General features: G+C 37.1%; 1 long non-coding RNA gene across 7 annotated transcripts in view; it reads left to right on the top strand.

Moving 5' to 3' along the window:
• The first annotated feature begins 302 nt into the window (after positions 1-302).
• The window catches only part of LOC108397474 (uncharacterized), an 81,547-nt gene continuing 62,722 nt past the window's right edge, over positions 303-19,127 (top strand). For 6 of the 7 annotated variants that reach the window (XR_012128177.1, XR_012128176.1, XR_012128172.1 and 3 more), the window contains exons 1-2: positions 303-546; positions 8,228-8,506. This is a non-coding gene — a long non-coding RNA (uncharacterized lncRNA). Of the gene's footprint in view, positions 547-4,092; positions 4,299-8,227; positions 8,507-19,127 lie in introns of all 7 variants that reach the window. The other variant, XR_012128173.1, reaches the window with a different exon arrangement.

Genomic DNA, 19,127 nt, shown 5'->3' with positions numbered 1-19,127 from the left:
TTTTTAGGCAGTCAGTGGAGATGGGAAAGAATATTATAGCCAGGGAAATAGCATTTTCATGAAAGAAATTTGTTTTGACAGGAATATGGAGTGTATGATGAGGGGCCTGGGCAGATTGTAAGGTTGAAGGTGCTGGGGGGAGGGGTGAGCATGTCAGACACTGATGACGTGCCAAAGTCCCTGGCTGCTGCCTCCTCCCAACCTGAAAAATGTGCCTTAGGCTAGCCAATCCTCGCACTGCTGTGAATCTAAGCTCTGCCTTCCCCTACCTTCTTTAAAAACTCACTGCCTGTCTACTTTCATGTGACTTCCCTGACCTGTGACAACCAGGCCGTGGAACCTTGCCTAGGGGCATTCAAATAAATTACCTGGCCCTTTGTTGCCTCTCTTTGCATGCTGATTTTGGCTAGAATTTATCTTACATTTGGTGGCAAAATCCTGGGAAGGAGCGTGAGCACGGGGCCCTGACCGGCCATTGGCAGCCCTGCCCTCTCCTTCCCCGACCCGGGACTTCAGCCTGCTCTTCACTGCGTGGACTATTTTCTGGTGAGTCTCTCAGTTTCCCCCAGTCTGCTTCCCTTCCTAACTCCGTTTCACCTGGTCTGTCTGAAATCGTAGCTAAGTCCAGGTTTGGGTATTCAGCCCATCTGTTGTGAGTATCCAGGATACCTGCCCCTGGCCCTGTGGTGAGGGAGATGTCCCTCACCCAGGCTCCCAGGCCATCTCCCTTGGCTTGGTGCGCTTGGGATGCTGGGCGCTCCTCTCAGTGGAATTAGTTGGGAAGTGGCGCAGACATGGGGAACCAGCCCTCAAAAGCAGAGGCTCAGACCCCGCTCTGGTGTCTCATTTCTAATTCGGCTACTCTATATTTGTCCCGGGAAGTTTGCAAACGGAAGCTAGTCTTTCTTTGCTCTGAGGCCGGGCCTCAGTATCCCTTGGACAATCAATCTCGCTGGCTTCCTGAGGGAACTTTCAGTTTTGGCCTCCTCACCAACTTAACTAATTATTACCACTAGAGCGGAGAGTAGAGTGAAATCCCATATGTGCAGGCTTTTTGGACTTTGCACTCCTGCCCAGACCTTTATGTTAAGTGTTCAATGACTCAGGTTCTCCTAGTCCAATCTCCAGTTAAAGATTGTCAGCCTCTTACTCTGCCCAGTCCTTCCTTTTCAGATCCACCAGAAAACCTCAGTAGCCCACCTCCCTCAGCTTGCAATCCCCTCCCCCTCTCTCCACCACCATCTTAAAGTCCTTTGTCTTCACACGTGTCGCCGCCATCTTAAAGTCATGCATTCTCACCATGCCGTTGTCCTGCAGTAGCAAATAAATCTCAGTATCAAGTACACAGCAAAATCAAAATTTTCTTTTCAGTTAAAAAGACAAAGTTTTCTTAACTGTTAATCTTCTCTTAATATTAAAAAATTGCAATGAGTTCTCTAATTGTTTTATCAAAGCAGTTTCTCAAGCTTAAAGTCTCAATGAGTTGTCAGAATATTTAAGAAAATGAGATCTTAATATTAAAAGGACTAAAAGCTAAAGTTTGCTAACGACTGTGTAACCTTCTTTATTTGCCTTTGAGGTATTTTGTTGTCATTCTGGTTAAATAGATAAGTATTGCTTCATAGCAACCTATAATCCTATTCAAGCAAGTGCCTTAAAACTTTTAACAGCTTCCCAAAATCAAATTCAAAAAGTGCTTTTTACCTCTAGTTCACTCTGATATTTTCCAAAGGGCCCCTAGAACATGTCAGAAGAATTTCTTCTCATTGAGGAAAATATTTAGCTAATTTGGCTTATTTACCTGCTTAATTACCTAAAAGGCACCATCATAGAGAATAATGCTAAACTTTGTTACTGAATGTTTTGTGTTACAGAAATATCTAAATTTCCTTATGACAACTGTCTTACAGTAAGCTCTCATCAGATCTTTAACCATTGTCATTTGTAAGTCTTTTGTCATTTATAGTCACTGTTTTATTACTCCTAAACCAGTAAAGAACTAGATTTCAACAGAATAAGTATTAGTTACATAAAGTTAAGTAAACTAAAGAAGATAATTTTTTGACTTTTTGTTTCAAATGTTGATAAAGTGTTTTAAGCTTTTTCTCTTAAGCTGACAACAGTTTAGTAAATGACTGCCTTTATAAGCAGAATTGAAACTTTATCTTTCACTCTACCTGATCCCTCCAGAATTTAAAAAACTCTCAGTGACTATTTTTATATTCCATGGCAGTATGTTTATTTGCACAAGTTCAATAAGAATCTGCTTTCCTTGTACGAAGACCAATTAAAAACACTAGTTATATTACCAAGGCTTTGACTGGAATGTCATACCTGAGAGACACGTGTATAAACTCAGCTATGAACAGACAACTTTAAGGAACTAAGATTGACTTTATAAAGCCAACAAAGCCCCTTAGAAGAACTGACCTAGTATGGATACCTGAGAGACACGTGTATAAACTCAGCTATGAACAGACAACTATAAAGGAACTAAGATGGACTTTATAAAGCTAACAAAGCCCCTTAGAAGAACTGACCTAGTACCTTGCTTACAAAGTTCCCAGCAGCCTTACCAGGTGAGTAAAGAAGGTCACTTCCTGGCAAATGCAGGAACCTCAGGAATATCTTGGAAACCTCAAGAAGAGAAGAATTCACCCAAATCTACAGGTACTGCAAGCACAATCTGATGGCAAGTCTTACTTGGCTTTCTGGCCTCAAAAGGCCTTTAAAAGTTCAATCTAAAATTCCTTACAAAAAGTTCCAGCAAAGCACATTTAAAAGAGCCTATGTAATCAATTGCTCTTCTTGCTGCACTTATGCAAATAATCGAGCCAACTGTTAATTATTTTCTTAATCTGGCTACTTGTAATAAAAATAAGGGTGATTTTAGAGAAAAGTATTGTTTCAATAATGCACTCTTATCTACACTAAATCCTAATACTAGTCATTGAGATATAAACTCAATTCAAAATTTTAGTTTCTCCATAATACCTAACTATAATTCTCAATTAAACTTCATATTTCTAGTTCTCATATTCAGCCATACATTCTTAATCTCATCAAATTTATCCTTCCAGAATAAAAGCACCAACTTTCTGAGGCCCTCTCAACTGACCAGTGATAAAAACCTAGCTGCACCCTTTACTGCACCCCTTCTCAGCATGAAGCAGCCAGAGCGGTCATTGCCCCTTTTCCCTGGCAGCAGCTAGAGTCTCTATCTGTAGAAAAGAAAATGAAACAAAAACCATGAACTTGGACAGAGTGAAATAAGGGCCTCTAGAGAAAGCAGAGTGAAATATTTGCAGTCAGAGCAATGTAACTACATGCTACAAACTGCCCCCACCACACGATGTCCCTTGTCAGCCAGAAGTAGACAGATCAAGCCGTTACCCATTATGACCAAAAGGCTGAAATGTAAGGTTGAAGGTGCTGGGGGGAGGGGTGAGCATGTCAGACACTGATGACGTGCCAAAGTCCCCGGCTGCTGCCCCCTCCCAACCTGAAAAATGTGCCTTAGGCTAGCCAATCCTCGCACTGCTGTAAATCTAAGCTCTGCCTCCCCCTACCTTCTTTAAAAACTCACTGCCTGTCTACTTTCAAGTGACTTCCCTGGCCTGTGACAACCAGGCTGCGGAACCTCGCCCAGGGTCATTCAAATAAATTACCTGGCCCTTTGTTGCCTCTCTTTGCCTGCTTATTTCAGCTAGAATTTATCTTACACAGATAATTCAGGGCATGCATACTAAAGCAATAGTTTTATACCTGGCTTTGTGAGTTTTCAATAAAATTTTCTGAAACTTGATGTTTTAATGTTTATGCTAATCTAAACAAACTAATATAAATATATCTAGGAACTTTTGGGTGACTATGCATTAGTTACTAAAGGTTATTTGCTATATCAAATGAGTCCTAAAAGATTTAATGGTTCAAACACAATAGGAACATATTTCTTGCCTATATAACAGCTTTGAATGGATGAACAGATTGAAAGAACAAGCTTAATCCATGTGGTCATTCAGGGAACCGGGTTATCAGAGACTCTGTCATCTTCAGCAAGTTTATTCTAAGGTTTCCTGTGTGTGCCTTCAGTCCACTGTCTAGAGGAGCATAAAGAGTCCTGAGGAGACCACGTGGGAGCTTTTTGCAGACAGGCTTGGTAACAGTGCTCATTGCTGCTGCTCAAAATCCCAACAGCTAGTATTCAATTACATGGCTACACACAGGATACCTGCAAAGGAGGATGGGAAATGTTGCCTGGCTGTATGTCAGTGGAGAGATGAAGAACTTGGACTTTGGTAAGATGCTATACCACTTAGATTTGCATACAGGTACTTAATTTTATTGCCCATGTTTACTCTCATGTTTACGAACTGATTTGTACAATATACCTCCACTGGGAATGTTTCTTAAACTGGGATTCCTTAGTTCTTATGTTTGAAACTTTTCTGTGTGGTTTGAATTTAAAATGTCTGGGGAATCTTTGAGATGTTTAAGGATAGAAATGACTTTGTCAAGCATGCTTTTAGCAGAGGAGTCTGGCATCAATTGGAGAGGGGCAAAGCTGGAGCAAGAGGGAACGGTTGGAAATGTCATCCCTGTGAGAGATAATGAAGTCCCGTGGATGGACAGTGATGGATGGAAAGGAATGGATTTGAGACTCACTTGGGAGCTAGTGTTGAGGAAGTTATGGCTGATTGGATGGATAGTGGGGAGGAGAGGGACAGAGGAAAGTGAATAACTCACTGATTTCCTAATTGGGCTGTTAGGTAAATGATATGAAAGGAGAACTGACAAGGGGCCGAGAGCAGGAGGAGGGGAATGATGATGAGGGGGTTTGGCCATCATTTGTCCATTCAGGTGGCATAAACTAAATTCTGCTGGCTGACTTCTCTTGAAATACACCTAACGTGTTCTTTTTCATCCCTTTCTCTTGCCCTGATCAAAGGTAATCTTTTCATTATCAGTAGTGTCTCAGATTTCATCAATCTCAGTTTTCCAAAATGACATATTTCTATCCTTAATAATATTTCCATTTTTTTTTGCCTGAAATATCTTATTTGGCTAACATAATCAATAAAGTCTCTGAATAATTGCCCTTTCAGAGTGGTCTCTAAACATTATGCAACTTTTGAAATTGCTTGGAACTATTCAAGTTGCCCCAATCAAAAGATCTATTAACACTTGTTAATCTACTTGTTTGATCTACTTAATGTGGACAGAGCCTGCATATACCTCATGCAGTAGAACCCTGCAGGAATTTCACCCTGTGCTCCATTTATAGCAACATGTATCTGATGTGCAATTCATACTGTTTTTTATATCTTCATTTCAATTTGTTTTTTATTTATGTGTCCAGAATATACACATGGACTTCACAGTGTTTCTCTTTAGATGTATGTTTCTTTGGAGCCAAGATGGCAGAGCCTGTAAGATCTCACTACAGTGTTCAGCAAACTTAACTCAAGCAAATCCCCAATTTCTCTGTCCTTTGTCTCTCATTATTTTTTATGTCTTTTCTTTCAAAAATGATTACAAAAAAAATTGACATTCATTTAGATAATAGTGAAATGGCTGGTAACAATTAATTACATCCCTTCCAATTTGATTGCTTTATGTTAAAGGAATGAAGTTCTACAACATTCCTTCGAGGCCCTGGAGGGCCAGGAAGGTTGAAAGTAATCTGAGTAAAAAACAGACTTACAGACACCTTGGATTCTCCTACTTCACACTGACTGTGTGTGGTCTTGGGCTTGCTTCTCAGCTGTTCTCAGCATCAGCCCACTCATGCTTATATGATAGGCAATCATCTCTTTCCCATAGCTCACAGGTTGATATGAGAGCAAGTAAGAACAAGTATCCAAGTTTAAGAGGAAGACCCTTAGAACCTTCTAAGAGGAATCACATACCTGTCTTTGCCAACTCTCAAGACCATCATTGTGACCCAACAGGGCATGACAAGAAGGGAGGCCACTTACAGTCCATTTGCCAAGAATAATCACTTTCTCTTTGGGGTGGGAGCTGTAAAGAGATCTTCATTTTATTCCAGCTTGGCTTTGAATATGCTGTTAATAATAACTACCTTGAAGTTTTGATCAATTACTTCATACCTAATATAATATGAATTATAAAAGTTTTGTAAATCTAGCATCTTAACAATTACATTACCCTACATTTGTGGAGGTGTGTTATAACTTACAAAATACTTTAAAAGTATTTTGAAGTTCATCTAATTTGAATTTCAAAACAATCTTATAGGATTGGAATTTTTACTCCAGTTGATAATGAGAAAACAGTTTTTGACATGTTGGAAATCATTCATTCAAAAAATATTAAAATAACTTTTGATTATATTGCAGAAGCAATAGTTGCTTCAGTATTTTTATGAGTATCATTTTGAAGCGACAAAAATTTCTTCCTAGTGCCTCTGTGATCAGAGCTTCCCCGAGCTACTCATACCTGCCATGATCTAGCAGTTGCATGTAATTTCTGGCTTGATTCTTTGTATAGCACTGTATGTAATTCAGCAGTTTGGAAATAACTTCAATGACAATTTGAAGTTGGTGTTTAAAGCTCAGAATTACTTCTTTTGGTCCTCTGTGTTTGCTAGATATACACACTATATTTAGCATGGACCCGGTATCCATCGTCACGCAACATTTACAAATGATGCCTTCAGTACTTTTGCTTTTAAATATGAATGAAAATGTATTTTTGAATCTTTAGGCATGCAGTTTTTGATGCTCTGCTAAAGGCAATATTTATTGTGAATGAACTTTATGAAAGGGGTTTGTCTTTTCTACTTGTAAATAAATCAGATGACTTTGTCTGTGTCAATGAGGGGTGATTGTGGACACCAGAAATATGTGACTCAAATTGTGTTCAATAGAAAAAACAGTGCAACTACAGAAAAGTATATAAAAATATTTATAAGCTTTTAGAAACAGCTGTATTTTGATCACTCATTCACGTTTCCAAAAAGGCAATTACATTTCAAAATGAAAATGTGATTTTTCATTTTGAAATATAATTATAGTTCATGGAGAAATCTGGGAGGAGGTTTATTTTAAGGCTCATCTCTATAGGTATTAAATGATAATGGTGGTTATTAGATATAAAAGGGAAAGGGAAAACTTACCACTCCTCAATAGCTCTTGATCAGGTGGTGCTCTTTTGCATGATGAACAATTGTTTCTTGGGCAAAAGAGGCAAAAATATTCAGTAGCAGGCACTCAGAAGAAGGAACTATTGAATAAGAACTGGAAACCAACAGCGTCAATAGCAGAATTTACTTAAAGTTAATTTAAAACATTTACTTTCCAAAATAAGGCAAGCATATTGTTTCCAATTTATGTACCAGTTACACTCTCGTATTGGAACAGAATTGAATGATGTATCAGTGAGAGTCGAAGGTGGCACAAGTTCTTACAGTTTTACATTCCCCTTGCCATGAAAACATTAAACCATTTTGAGTTCAATTTGTATAAACGATTTTCATCTTGAAAAAAGAAAATTCCCAAGACTATTCTCAGGGACACCTGCCCCATGCCTGTCACTTGTCATACTACACTCACAGCATAGACACACAGCACATGTTAGCAGACACAGGACCAAAGATAATCTAGTGCAATTCTATGTTTTAGAAAAAAAGAGAGAAAAGGAGGAGTGGAGGGGGAGGAGAAGGTAAGGAATGAAAATGGGACAGAGGGAAAGAGGAAAAGAGGGAGTGAGAGAAGGAGAGAAAGGAGGGGAGGAGGAAGCACAGACCGATCATGTGATTTTGCCCAAAGCAAACAGAGCAAATAGCGGCATCGAGACTGTTATTCAGGGTCCACGGCTACCTCATTCCTGTCTTCCCCTGCCAGGTAGCCTATCACAGTAGTAAAGCTCTCACTTCTAAGCTTGTATCACAGTTCACTATTTACTAGGTGTGTGACCTTGGTAAATTCCTAAACCTATTTCTACCTCAATTTCCTTAACTGTCAGCGGGAGTACTAGCACCTACCTCATGGGGTTGTTGGGAGAATGAAATGCAATAGCATGGGTAAAGCATTTAACAGAGCACATTTGTGTGTAGTGTGTGTGTTTGCATGAACAGAGATGTGCGTGCTAGCATGGGCTTGTTCATTTCATTCTTACTGTTTTAGTCTGGTGTACTGGCTTTGCTGAACTTAAAAGTTCACATCATAATTCTGTGCTGAAGGTGCATTTCTCTGTTTTTTTTCAGTCTCATCTCATCAGAGGTGATGCCTGGAGGGACTTCCAAGTCAGAATCATCAGAGCAACTACTGAGAATTCAAACTTAAAAAGAAATTAATTATCAATAAGGCACCACTGGCTGGGTGGAACTGAATGCTTGCAATCTGAACTCTGGGGAAAAAAGGAAATCAGAGAGTGATTATTTTTGAATGTGAACTTGATTTGAGTAGCAGACACAGTGAAAATACTTATAAAATGTGTCATAAGTGCCATCCCAGGAGGTTGCAAGACTGACCCCACTTCTGTGGTAAGATGAAGTTCATTATTTCTTATATTTGTCACACAAGGAGGTCTATTTCATCTGATTACATGAGGGAACTTTCTAATAGAACTAATCAGAAGAGGAATGCTCTGCCTCAGGGGGCGAGTCTCTGCTGGAGTCTAAGAGCAGGCTCTGAGTGACCTTAGTGGAAGAATACAGCAGCCGGTTTGGAGTGTCAAGTGGGTGGGCTGGTAAACAGATGCTGAAGTTCTTTCCAAAACTGAGATTTTTAAGTCTGGAATTCTTGAATTAAAACTAGTGAAGTTAAGGAACCTTTCCTTCTGCATTTTCTTAATCCATATGGAATTGTTACTTTGTTACAAGGACCAAAGAAGCATAATTCTTTCTTTTTTTGTTTCAATGAGATGAAATTCACATAACATAAAACTTAACTATTTTTAAAGTGAGCAGTTCAGTGATATTTAGAATATTCACAATGGTGTGAAAATCCACTGTCAAATCTAAGGTGGTGAAGATATACTCTTGTTCTCTTCTGAGAATTGTATGGTTTTAGCCCTTATATGTAAGTCATCAACACATTTTTAGTTACTTTTTATATAGATAGGTGTGTGGCGTCCTTGTTTTACATGTGAATATCCAGTTCTCCTCACATCATTCATTGAGGAGTCTATTCTCTTCTCTGCTGAAAGGTCTTGGCATCCTTGTCAAAAATAGTTGATCATAGACATATGGGTTTGTTTCTGGACTCTCAGTTCCATTCCATTGATCTATATGTCTATCTTTATGTCAGTGTCATGCTTTCTTGACTATATAGTAGTGTAGCAAATACTGAAACTGGGAAATGTGAGTCCTCCAACTTTTTGTTTTTTAAATTTTTTTTGACTACTCAGAGCCCTTTGAAATTCCCTATAAGTTTAAGTATCTGCTTTTCCATATCTGCAATAAAAGGCCATTAGATTTTTTTGATTAAGAATGCATTGAATCTTTAAGTCACTTTGGGGACTATTGTAACCTCAACAAAATTAAGTTTTCTAGTCCATAAATACAGCTGTCTTTCATTTGTTTAAATCTTTAACTGGTTCAGTAATGTTTTGTAGTTTTCAGAGTACAAGTCTCACCTTCTTGGTTAAATTCATAGGTAGATAATTTATTCTTTTGGATGATATTGTAAATTGAATTGTTTTCTTAATATCTTTACAGATGTTCATTACTGGTGTATAGTACAACTGATCTTTGTGTGTCAATCTTGCAACCTACAACTTTGCTGAATTTAGTGGCTTGAACAATTTTCTGTGAATTCTTTGGGAATTTCTATAAATAGGATCATGTCATCTGTGAATAGAGATAGTTTTACTTCTTTCTCTCCAGTGTGAAAGCTTTTTATTTATTTTCCTTGCCTAATCCTCTGGATAGAACTTCCAGTACAATGTTGAATGGCAGTGGTGAAATTGGGCCTTCTTATCTTGTTCTTCATCTTAGAGGTACAACTCAATCTTTCACCATTGAGTATGGTGTTAGCTGTGGGTTTTTCATTTATGACTTTTATCATCTTGGGAAATTTCCCTTCAATTCTCAGTTTTCTGAATGTTTTTATCATGAAAGGGTGTTACATTTTGTCAAATGCTTTTTTCATGTCAACTGATATAACGTGGTTTATTTCTTTATTCTATTAACGTGGTGTGTTATTATTTTTGCATTCCTTGGATAGATCCTACTTGGTCATGGCATATAGATCTTTTAATATGCTATTGGATTTGAATCACTAATAATTTGTTGAGGATTTTCACATCAATATTCATAAGGGAGATTTGTTTATGGTATTTTCTTTTTTAATGTAATTATATTTTATTGATATTATTGGTATATAACATTACATTAGTTTCAGGTGTACAACATAATTCATATTTATATACACTACAAAATGATCACTGCAATAAGTCTAGTACCATCTGTTACCATACAATTAAACCCCTTCGCCCTTTTGCCCACCCAGCAACCCCCGTCCCCTCTGATAACTAGCAATCGGTTCTCTGTATACATGAGTTTTGTTTTGTTTTGTTTTGTTTGTTCACTTGTTCTGGTTTTTAGATTCCACATATAATTGAAATCATATAGTTATTTGTCTTTTTAAATCTGGCTTTGGTGTCAGGGAAATTCCAGCTTCATAGAATGAGTTAGGGTGTATATCCCCTCTTCTTTTTTTGGAAGAGTTCTAGAAGGATTGGCATTAATCCCTCTTTAAATGTTTGGTGGAATTCACCAGTGAGGCCACCTGGCTTGGACTTTCATTGGGATAATTTCTTCTTTTTATCCTAGAAAACTGTTTGGATAAACTCCTAAAATATTCTTGATATCTGTAAAAATAGTCTGTCATATTCTTCTGGGTTAAACTTTGATGGTTAGCCAGTTCTTTTGGACTACCAGCTTAAATCTTCTGGGTTTTGTTTTGCATTTCATCTTTGCTTTTGTGGGAGATACAGGGTCATGGTTCAGATTCTTTTATTCACATTTATAATTATATCCTCAGGATTAGCAGTCATCTTTTGTATCTTTGTATTTAGTTTAATTGGCTTTAAAACTCGAATGGTTTGGATTTTTGTTATGCAATGTTATTAGGCTTCATCACATAGAAATATCCTATGGAACTATATTGACCATGGAATCAATGCACAAGTCCCCCAGTATTGCTGGCCCTTTTGTGGGGGGGTTTTTTTTGGTTTAATTCTTTTTCTTAAATTGAAATATAGTTGGAATTCAATATTATATTGGTTTCAGGTATATAATATCATGACTCCACAATTACATACTAAATGCTCACGATGGTAAGTGTAATTACCACCTGTCAACATACAAAGATATTACAATATTACTGACTATATTCCCTATGCTGTACCTTCAGTGATCTTTTCAATTTTCAATGATAAATATAGTATAAAAATACTGCTTTGATTTATTCCTATTGAGAGATATGTTAATTCACAAAGGTGAATCTCCAGATTAATTGATGCTTAGCACTTTAAATAATGAAAATTTATTTAAAAAAGCATGTTGATATATTAAATATTTTTTCCACACAGCTCTTTGCTTTTGTTAAACATTATGTACAAATTATAATTTGACATTCTTTTTGATGACTCATGAATCCCATTAGGAGCCCATTTATTGAACAGTGCTATATAGTCCTGGCTCTCAAGTATGTAGCTTTTTCTTGCTTTATAACTCTTCTTTTCTTCCCCAAGTCATGGCTCTGATTTCCCTTTTTGCTATGCTATCTGTGCATCTGACCTGAGGCTTTCTTCTTTTTTCAATAATATATGACTATTCATTTTCCAACAGAAAAGAGAGAAATGAGTAGACTAAATCTATTTTGTGTTCAAAGGGATGCTAAGTACTTTTCAGTGGGGGCTGTTCTTCTATTCTTAGAGAAGTGCACAAGATCTGAGGCTTACAGCAAATTGACTGAGGGCTGATTCTGCCAGATAAATAGGGAGAAAAGTATAGACCTTTTCAAAGCTTATCATGTCTTACTTGTATACAGCAATCATTTATTCTTCAGCCCAGTTTTGTTAGCTATATGTTTTAATACCCATTATATATAGTAAAATGGAGATTTAAGGAAGATAAGAGACTTAGTCCAAGTTATATACTATAGATAGTGACCATATCAAGATTCTGTTCAGGTCCCTGACTTCAATGTCTGCACCCTTTATGTTGTGTCCTGTCTCTGCTCATTATTATCATCACATGCTGATTGGTGTGCAGCCTGGGGGAACTATGTTTATGAGAGGTTACGGCATGTCAGCATTAAGGGACATACTGGTGGTATTTTAGGGAAGGAATTTTTATTCTATTTCCATACACAATCTCCACGCATTAAATCCAATAAATTTCCTGGACAAACAAGACTTCCCCATCTCACATGCATATTTTCACATACTGCCTTCTCTCCTCATCCATTGAGAATCACTGGAAGACCTTAGTCTAACACTTAACCACATGAAAGGGAGTTTTCATCTTTGGAGCACACACAGAGATTCTCACCCTTCACAGATCCACAGTGTATTTGAGAAGAAATCAAGCAATAATTATATTCTTCATGGACTCATACAAACTAGAAAAAGTCCTATATTTTCAGTGGAAGTGGGGCAAAGTGGTGTAAAGGACATTTTTGGTAACAAAATATGAATATTTGGAAGTTCTTAATTGAATCAATATAGGGAAGGCTCTGCCCACCCCAACACCAACATCACTGGCTATCACAAAATCCCAGCTCCCAGCTTCTCTCTGTAGAGGGAAGGATTTTAAGTCAAAAACTGTCACAGGAGACAAAAAATGATATGTATAATGACAAAAGTGTCCATTCACCAGGAAGAAATAACAATTATGAATACACATGTACCCAACTTCAAAGCTCCTGAATATACATATAAAGCAAACATTGAGGGAACTGAAGGGAGAAATAGACAGCAATACAATAATAATAGGATTCTTCATTACCTAACTTTCAATAATGAGCATTTAGACATAAAATCAATTAGGAAATAGCAGACTGGAACAACATTATAGATCAAAGGAACATAATAGGTGCAGAACACTCCACCCAAAAGCAGCAGAATACACATTCTTCTTAAGTGTATATAGAACATTCTACAGGATATAGCATATATTAGATAATAAAACAAGTCTTAACAAATTTTAGAAGGTTGAAATCATACCAAATATATTTTCTAACAACAATGGAATGAAACTAGAAATGAATAGCAGAAGGAAAACTGGAAAATTCACAAGCATAGGTCAAACATGAAATTAAAAGGGAAATTAGAAAACATAAGAGAAATGAAAATGGACACCAGCACACCAAAACTTCTGACTACAGAAAAGCAGTACTAAAAAGAAGTTTAGAGCAATAAATACCTATTTTTAAAAAGATTAAAAAATCTCAAATAACCCAACTTTACTATTCAAGGAAGTGGAAAAAGAGAAAAAACTAAGCCCAAAGTTAGGACAAGGGAACAATAATAATGACTAGCAGGAATGAAAAAAATAGAAACTAAAAACAAAAATCAGTGAAACTAAGAGTTAGTTTTTTAAAAAGATAAAATCAGCAAACTGTGAACTCGATTAAGAAAAAAGAGAAAAGATTCAAATAAATAAAATAAGAAATGAAGGAGGAGACATTACAACTGATGCTACAGAAATATAAAGGAACATGAAACTATTATGAACAATGGTATATCAACAAATTGTATAACCCAGAAGAAATGGATAAATTCCTAGAAACATAAACAACCAAGATTGAGTCATAAAGAAGTAGGATTTGAACAGACCTCGAACTAGAGAGTAGACTGAATCAATAATCAAAAACTTCTCAAAAAAGAAAAGACCAGTACCAGATGGCTTCCCTTGTTTCCACTAAACACTTAAAGAATAACTAGTGTCAATCTTTCTCCAAATATTCAAAATAATTGAAGGAGATGGACTATTCAGACTCCTCATATGAAGTCACCACTAGCCTAATACTGAAGTCAGACAAACACACTACAGGAAAAGCAAACCATAGACCAATATTCCAATATTGACCAAAAATGAAAATTTAGACCAATAATGAAAAATTATTCAGTTAAATACTAATAAACAAAATTCAACAGGACATTAAAAGGATGTACATCATAATCAACCTGGGATATAAAGATAATTCAACATATGCAAACCAATTAATGTGATATACCACCTGAACAGAATAAAGTAATAATATCACATGATCATCTCAATAGATGCAGAAAAAGAATTTAACAACACCCAACATCCTTTCATGTTAAAAACTCCAGACAAACTAGGAATAGAAGGAAATTATCTTAACATAATGTAGGCCATATATGAAAGCTCCCAACTAACATAATTAGTGGAGGAAAATGGAAACATTTTTCTCTAAAATCAGGAACAAGGTAAGGATGCATACTCTTGCCACTGCTATTCAACATAATCTTGGAAGGCCTAGCCAGAATAATTAGACCAAACAGAGAAATAAAAGACACCCAGATCAGATCAGAAAGGAAAAAGTAAAATGATCTTTGTTTACAGATGACATGATTTTGTAAGTAGAAAACCTTAAGGACTCCACAACAAGACCTGTTAGAACTAATAAATCCTGTAAAGCTGCAGGCTACAAAATCAACATCCAAAAATCAGTTGTGTTTTTATATGTTTACAACAAACTGTCTGAAAAAGAAGGAAACAATTCTATTTACAAGAGCATCAAAAAGAATTAAATATTTAGGAATAAACTTAACTAAGGAGGTGAAAAACTTGTGCACTGAAAATTATAAAACATTGATGAAATAATTTAAAGATACAAATAAATAGAAAAGCATTCCATGTTCATGGATTGAAAGGCTTAATGTTAAAATGTTCATATTACTCAAAGCAATCTACAGTTTCAATGCAATTTGTCAATATTTACATGTCATTTTTTTATAGAAATAGAAAATATAGTCCAAAAATACATATGGAACCATAAATGACCCCAAAATAGTTAAAACAGTCTTGAGAAAGGAGAATAAAGCTGGAGGCAGCATATGTCTTGATTTTAAAATATATTACAAAGTTACAGTAACTAAAATAATATGGTAATGGCATGAAACAGACATATAAACAAATGGAATAGAATAGGGAGCCCAGAAATAAGCGCATGCATATAATGTTAATTTATCTTCAACAAGAGTGCCAGGAGTACACAATGGAGAAAGGATAGCCTCTTCAACCTATGGTTCTGAGAAAACTGGACATCTGCATGTAAAACAATGCAATTTGGCCCCTATTTACACAAAAATATATAGTAAACTAAATAAAAAATAAACTCAAAATGGATTAAGACAAACATAAGATATGGAACTGTACAACAGAAAAAACATGCAGGAAGAAGTTCTTCACATTGGTCTTGGCAATAATTTACTGTTTATGATACCAAAAGCATAGGCAACAAAAGCCAAAGAGACAAGTGAGACTACATCAAACTAAAAAGCTTCTACACAGCAAAGAAAATAATTAGCAAAGTTCAAAGACAACCTACAGAATGGAAGCAAATATTTGTAAACTATAATCTAATAAGGGGCTAATACTCTATAAAATATAAAGGAAATTCTGCAACCTCATAGAGAAGAAAAAAAACCCCAGATAACTCAAATCAGAACTGGACAAAAGACTTGAATAGACATTTCTCCAAAGAAGACCAAAAAAAAAAAAAGCAAAAACAAAAAGGCCAACAACTGTTTAGTGGGTAATTTAAAAAAATCAATAGATGAGGAGTGCTGCAGGGGTGTGGAGAAAGTGGAACACTTGTACACTGTTGGTCAGAATGTAAATTGGTGCAGCAACTGTGATAAATAGCATGGAGAGTCTCAAAATACTAAAAATAGAAACACTGTATTATCCAGTGTTTTGGGGCATTTAGCCAAAATAATTGAAATCCGATGTGAATTGAGCATATTTTACAAGCCTGGCTGTGAATGTTACTAAGGTTACAGAGATGAGTATGTTGGCCTCTCCTCTCATAAACTCATGTTTAATAAACAGTACCAACCAAAAGAGGTATGTCTAAGGTAATGTGTAATAAGAACCACAATACTGATGTACATCAAAGGAGAAGATCTATGTGGGATGGTGCTGGAAAATGCTCTCAAGAAAAGGAAACATGGATTCTGAGCAAACAAGGAGCATCTGGGGAACCTCAAGTCCCTCTACCATCAGGGCTCTGCTCAGAAGCTTTGACCATTCCCACCCAGTCCGGACTTCTGTGTGTTTCTCCTGCTAACACAGTACTCACAACTCACAGCTCTTTTCAGGATATAGGAAGGAGGGATGTGACTGACAGTTTACATGTACTGAGCAGCCATTAGCTAACACCCAACTGGTACTAGAATATAAAAGCCTTTGACTTGGTCAGTACACACTTTGACATCCATAACTCTTCTGTGGGACTGGGCTAAGGATGGGACTTAGTGAAATCACGTCCTTGCTCGGCTTTTTCCCTCTCCTGTCCTAATTGCCCATTCCCTTACCAGTTACTCCTGGGAGCATTTCCGTAATAAATAACTTGCATATTAATCTGTGGCTCAAGGATGTCTCTACAAAGACCATCTTCAGACAATGGAGGCCAGACACTTGCCTTGAAAAATTCCTAAAGTCATTTTCAGAATCAAACATACACATACGGGACTTTGCAGTTATAAAGCGCCAAACAAATCTCAAATGTGGTTTATTATTAATAACTGATGTTCTGGCATTTTTAGCAGTAGAAAGTGAGGATAGCAGCTACATTTTACTCTTGAAATCATCAGGATGAGTGATTTCTTAGGAAGAACCATTCTAACACCAGCTCTCAGGACTGAGTGTTGAGAATATGGCAATTCTTATTATTTCAGTAGATTGGCTAGACCAAGGGTGAACATCTAAAGGACATCATGGAATGCCTGCAACACTTAAAAAGAAGAGAAAACTATGCTTTTTGAAAATAATTTAAATTATTTTATTTGAGATCACCTGATGATCCATTATGGCTCCTTTCAAATCTGCTCATAAGGGAACCTGGATGAGAATGGCTGCCTAGGCCACAAGTAAGGTTAACCTACCTTACTTATCATTGCTTGGTTTCTTCCGCTCTACCAAAATTTAGAGTTTTGGTAGTTTTTTTTAATGGCTGAAGATTATATAGTGAAGTAAAAAGGCTGGTCCAGTGATCATTGGACTACCATATTTGGATTACATATAGAAAGTTCGAAATATCACTTAATTTTCCACCTTCCCAGGCAAAGCAAAAACTAATGTAATACTTCTTTTGCTAGCATTTAATGAGTGAGATTGGTAATACTGATTTTATTAAGCTTTTTTTTTTAATACCAGTAAAGGGAAAGGACATTACTCTAAGTGATGTGTGCAGTGTCTGCAAACTCTCTTCTGATAGACTCTCTCAGTGGTTAAGTACTTTGCTGGGCTCATCAATATGTGCTTTGGGACTTGAGTGTAATGCTTAGGTCCATTAAGTGATCAAGCATTGAGGAGTATACAACCGTTAAAGCTTAATTACTTTTGTCATGAAGCTGTTTACATTAGATGATAAGATTCTTAATATGACTCACATTCCTTTCCATAGTCAAGCTAGTGTGTATGTGTGCATGCACATGTGTGTGTGTGTGTGTGTGCACCAGCTGGCGCATGGCACAGATGGCATCCTACACTAAGAAAAAAAGGCAGGCATTAACGCTTATCCTACAAATCTTCATCCTGCAAAAATCCAACTGTGCAAAGATGGTAGAGATGCCCAGCTGCAGCCAGGTGCTGTCATTTCCTGTGTCTTGCTTTCATTGTACAGCCAGGATTTCTGGTGAACTGGTAAACTGGACCTGGGAGAGAAGCACTCCTCTGATTCTCAAGAGGGAGAATCACTGGGCTGCTGAGCCCTTTCAGTGTGCTGAGATTTCTGCTTTATAGCATAAAAGTCCATAAAGAAAAGAGAGAATCAGTGTGGTATTGTTTTGCATAAGAAAAGAAGAGTTTCCTTCAATGACTGAACTCGGTATTTCTTCTCTGAACAGCAGGTCCAAGATTTCACTACCCGAGGCACCTTTCCTCTCAAAAATAAATATGTTGAAAAGCCTTTCCTTTTCCCTACAATCTAATCCTACCAAAAGAGAAAAAACAAAAAACCACAAGACAGATAAAGTTGAAGGGCGAAAGGCCATGAAACTGTGAAGGCATGCTCTAAGATTGGAACCCACTCTTTGTTATTTTTTCCTCTATAAAAGCCTGTAATGTTAACTCTAGCAGGTTACATGATGGTGGTAGAAAACAGGTAGAGTCCTTTAGTTTACTTGGGCTGCCATAGCAAATTAGCAGAGTGGTGGCTGAAACAACAGATCTTATTTTCTCCCAGTTCTGGGTGCTAGAAAGCATCAAGGAATTTGTCCCAGGAGGCTGGTTCTGAAGATCTCTTTAACACCTTACATTATTATTTTCAATAATGAAAACAGTGGTGTTTTTCCAAAGAATTTTGAGTCAGTCCCTCTGTGTGAGCTTTTTTTCCCCCAGTTCTCTACACTTTGAATAGCACATTTTCTCCTGATGGTTATGTATGGCCTCCACTGGATAGTGTCAGCCTGCTCCATCCTTGGTGTTTATTCACATTAAAACTTGTTCTTGTTTTTAAACCAGTTTTAATAACTGGTGCTGGAGACTAGACTCCAAGCAAAAGACTAGTTAAACCAATGTGGAAAGCTTTTGTGGTAACCTAGTAGGACTTATAAAAAGAAACTGGGGGTCAGCCAGTTGGAATAAAACTAGGTTGAGAGCAAGAACACAAGGGAATTGTACTTTCCAGAAGTTTGGGGTGATAGGAGCATTTGTCTCAAACCTGCTTTCTTTTTTTTTTCTTTAGCCTTTAGTTTTGTTTGCTCAGCTATTCCAAGAGTGTGAAGGGAAATCCCTCCTCTTGTGTGTGTCTTCCTGCCTGCCTCTCCACTTCCCCACAATACTGATACCTTGAGGCAGTGGGAGATAGGGACCTGTGGGAGTGGGGTCTCCCCTTCAACATGCGATGGTCCTGAGTGGGGGTCAGAGGCAAGTGGGAGAAGGGGTGTTACTACATTACTCC

This window comes from Manis javanica, chromosome 2 (genome assembly GCF_040802235.1).
Source record: "Manis javanica isolate MJ-LG chromosome 2, MJ_LKY, whole genome shotgun sequence".
NCBI classification, from domain to species: Eukaryota; Metazoa; Chordata; class Mammalia; order Pholidota; family Manidae; genus Manis; species Manis javanica.
The sequence above is the reverse complement of the archived record's forward strand: the minus strand, read 5'-3'. Positions and strand labels throughout refer to the sequence as shown.